This window comes from Solanum tuberosum, unplaced genomic scaffold (genome assembly GCF_000226075.1).
Source record: "Solanum tuberosum cultivar DM 1-3 516 R44 unplaced genomic scaffold, SolTub_3.0 scf00212, whole genome shotgun sequence".
In the NCBI taxonomy this organism is placed as follows: Eukaryota; Viridiplantae; Streptophyta; class Magnoliopsida; order Solanales; family Solanaceae; genus Solanum; species Solanum tuberosum.
The window spans coordinates 743,509-748,203 of NW_006239138.1; positions in this window are offsets into that span (position 1 = coordinate 743,509).

Sequence of the window (4,695 nt, forward strand, 5' to 3'; positions counted from 1 at the left end):
GGAGGTGAGGGATATACATATAGGTATATATGTATGCATTTTGGGCAGCACACTTTTATTTGGGCAGCCACCTTTTAGTGACAGATGTACATGTGATAAGCTTCACTTTTGAGACTATTTTGAAACCTCCTCTAGTGAAATTCGTTTGACCTGAAGTATAAGAACCTTAGAACATTATCTAACCAGTTGTTCTTGAAAATCACAAGAGAAAAACTTGGTCCTTTTGGCTGAATTTTGAGACACACTTCTTTTTGGTAAGTGATGAAATCTGTTTCTGAGCTGGGTAGTGTTTGGTATTTTATTCATATCGCATTCTCTAAAACATAGTTTACAGTGAATAACTATGATTTAGAAAGGTAATTTGTATACCTACAACTCTTATGTTTATGTAAACCTCTAATTTAGCGGTTATGGGTTTCGAATAGGGGACGCAACATAGGGCAAGTTCTGTCCAGATTTGGGAATTTGAAATCCTGTATGATCAACTGTTAGTGTTTTGAATATATCTTTTTGTAAAAAATATATTTTGTGGTAATTCTTGTTCATTTGCAACCTTACGAGATGTCCCTACATCTTTCACGAAGGATATAAAGTCCAGCTTTGCATTTCTCCTTTTCAAATCTAAGTTGCGACTTGAGGTACGAGGCTGGATAGATTCACTATTTTTGGAGCATAGTTGTATTTGTACATGCTAGGCTTACTTGTGATGATGATCCTATTTTACGTCAACATTCTTAAGCTAATAGAAGTTAAAGAAGTTATTAAATTTTATATTTCAGGTTATATATACTCGTGTACAAGTTGAGGACCTTGATACGTTGGTCGGTCTATGGTTTGAATTCTTGAAGTTTTGTTGGACTGTTTCTATGCTAAAGCCCAAGGTTTGTGTATAAACTTATACTTGTACTCTTGTTATTTGCTTGTATATTTGAAGGTTATCTCGATACCTTGGTTAATTCTTGTCACGTTGTAATGTCGTATTGATATTCTCTTAAACTTTCAATACACTTATGTAACTCGCCCACTTTTACGGATTGCTTGATCACCTAGTATTCTTGTTTGGACTTTGTCCTTCTTGTGGATTTGATTTTGACACTACTGGCATACCTATTGATTCAGATTATTTGCCATCTTGACTCTGGATTTTTGGTTTGACTTAAGTATGGAAGTTGTCCATTTTAAGTATGAACTAGGAAGCCATTTTTAATATGGTTCTTGATTCTCTTGATTATTGGGCTTTGACCCTTCTTGATAGAGGGCTTCGATCCTTCTTAATACTTGGTTATGCTGGGTGTGACGGTATGATGTATATATTGGGGGAGCCTTGGTATTGAATCTCTTGGGAAATGATGTTATGAGCGTTCTTGACACTTGGATCTTTAAAAATAGAACTTGATACCCTTAATAAATTGTTTACTTGATTTATTTATTATGTTTCAATTATGCTGTCCATGACTTTTGAAAGGTAACTTGGTGAATCTAGCGGCTCCACGCATATAGTATTTACACCACTAAGCTTTATGCTTAGCGATAGTTGTTTCTATCGTAGGGAACGTTCGAGGGGATATTTGAAGCTGGCCATTGGAGATGGAGTTTTTGAGAGGTTTATGGGAAGAGCACATCCGCATATAGGCATCTATAGCTTGCATACATCTTGAGACTTGTACATGATATATATGTTGTTCATTTACATGAAATTTTGAAGGCTAATTTGATCAGGTCACCATGGGTTATAATATAAGTATGGACATATGTTTTGTTTTTTTTGGGGTGTGTAAACCCAAGTCTTGTAATATACTAAATTTACTATGTGTTTTGGATGTTTGTGTGAAGCATGAACCGGCAAATGTTGGTGCTCGGAAGTTGGTACTATTCTTTTATATTATTTTAAGTGTGAGAATGACATATGCAGGAAAACCTAGTAAGTTATTTGCTTAGATTATTTTGGAAGGGTTCTTCCGCCATAAGATAAAATGTTACGCAGTTTCAGTTTGGCATCAAATAAATGTGTCAATGGGCAGGTTTCTCTTCTTTAACTAGTTTTTCTTTCCTATAAAGCTAATTCCTCTACTAGACTATAATCAATATGCCCTTTCTTAATCTCTTTTAAATGTCCCAAGTATTAAATTAGATTTCTCCTTTAAGTTGTAGCATCCTTAGGAATAGGTCGCTACACAACCACGTTACAAGCCTTTCAAAGACCTTTTTGATCTTTAGTGAGTTGAAGCGAATGTTGATTGGAAAATAAGGGCAAACCTATGGGTTAAGTCATGCATGTGCTCATATTTGTGAGTGTGAGAGTTGTATATGATTTCGGAGATATAAATTACAGAAGAATTGTGTGTGAATATGGAATTATCTTTGTTGTGAGGGCATTTAAGTACCCTTTTTGAGCTTGAACTTGTATTTGAAGCAAGTATTGTGAACTTGAGAATCTTTGATAATGGTGAGTCACAATTAGAATCTTTGATTGCACAATTGATTCCTGCATGAGTAAGTTTAGTCTTGTTGTGTGCATTCATGATTGAGTCTTTTGTAGCACCGTTTGAGACATCCTTTTTGAACTGTAGCACTATTTGAGACATCCTTTTTGAACTGCTGAACTTGAGTTCTACTTCTGGACATGGAATTATCTTTGTGGGTGTTGATGAGTCCGAGATTTGGACTCATTCAGGGCTTTGTTTATATAGAATGAGTGTCGTCAAATGCTTAATTTGTGCCAATAACTGATGTAAAACCCTTGGTTTTCAGGAATATGGATTGAAGAACAAAGCAAGGACACTAACAAGCGAAAAGGAACAAAATAGGCTGAAAGGATGAAGAAAGGCAGCCTGGTGATCGCCAAGTTCACTTGGCGAATCGCCGAATGGCTATTTGACCGCCTAAAGTTCCAGTGTGCCAAGCCCTGATGGAAAGAACCAAGTTGGTGATGGAAATGAGTAGTCGGAGGATCGCCGAGTAGTTCCGCGATGCAGTGCTAGATCGCCCAAAGTTACAGACCTTGAGGATGCTGAATGCCAAGGTAGAAGGGCAATGGAAGTGACCAAAGGGTGGCTCGCCGAGTGAATTTACGAGCCCGACTTACTTGGCCGATTGAATCTTCGCAACACATTTTTTGCGACTATAAAAACAATTTTGAACATTTAGTTTAGTATCTTAGTTCATATAATTTTAATCTATTTTTGACTTTAAAAGAGAGAGACAAGTTTTCTCTAGTTTTTCCTAAGGTTTAAAGAATTAAAGTTTGTCATTTTTGATAAATTGGAAGTGGTTCTTTGAGATTTTTTTAAGGACGAATATACTCTTACCCATTTGGTGGATAATCAATTTGGTAATGGTTTTTACCTTTTTATGATGTCTAGCTAAACCCCCAATTCTTGGGCTGTGATTATTTCATTATGGGATGATTTAGTTTATGGGTATTGCTTGTTGTTAGTTTAAATGCTATTTAGAAGTTAGTTTAATCATTAATTGTGGTTTAATTTAAGAATTGTAGTTGCAAATGTAGTTCTAGCTTTGTGTTCTTGGCTTGCTCGAGAGAGAGGTTCTAGAACTAAGGTTTTGATTGACGGTTTGTGTGTATTGCGTTGACCTGGGTTCAGCTCAAGAAAGTGAATCATAAATCCAATTCCACGCGTTCAGCTCGAGAGAGTGAGTGGACTAAGATGTGGGCTACTCTTATTTTGCATGCATGTTGATGTTCGAGACAAATCAACTTGATTCATAGTAAATTGTTTGAGAGAAAATTTACCTCCATTGTAAACTAGCTTACTCACTAATATCTAGTTATTTACTAATAGTTGCAATTACCCATTTGTCTATATTAGCCTATAATCAAATCACATCCCAAGAGCCCGTCTCATTATTGTTAAGTTTTATTGTTTGTGACTGTTTGTAGTTGATAATTAAAACCAAAATCCCCCATTTGACATTCGTGTCACTCCCTGACTTGAATGATGTTTTTATTCAATAACTTTTATTCCTATGACTGATTTGAACATGTTTTTACTTCTAAATTGAATCTGAAACACGTACTGCTCCCTGTGGGATTTGACCCCAACTCATTTAGTTGGGTTTTATACTGATTAATGACCGTTGACGCTTAGAATTGGATGAAGTATCTTTGAAATGTTAATTAAATCAAAGGCTCTCTATGGTAGGAGGCTTATGTCTCTTATAGGTTAGTTTGAGGTGGGAGAAGATGCTCTCCTATGTCCAGAACTGGTGCATGAGGCCATTAAGAAGATTCAAGTTATTAGGGAGAGGTTGAGGATGACCCAAAGTCGGCAAAAGTCCTATGCCAATGTTAGGAGGAGAGATCTCGAATTCGAGGTGCACGATTGGGTTTATTTGAAGATCTCACCCATGAAGGATGTTATGAGGTTTGGGAAGAATGGGAAACCTAGTCATCATTTTGTAGGTCCTTATAAGATTTTGAGGCATGTCGGCAAGGTTTCATAATAGTTAGATTTGCCAAATGAGTTGGCGTTGGTGCATTCGGTGTTCCATGTCTCAATGTTAAAGAAATGTGTTGGGGATCCAACGACCATAGTTCCCTTAGAGGGTTTAGTGATTAAAGAGAATCTTGCTTATGAAGAAGTACTGGTTGAGATCTTAGACCGGCAAGTCAAAAGGTAGAGAAACAAGGAAGTTACCTTCGTCAAAGTGTAGTGGAGGAATCACTTAGTTGAGAGT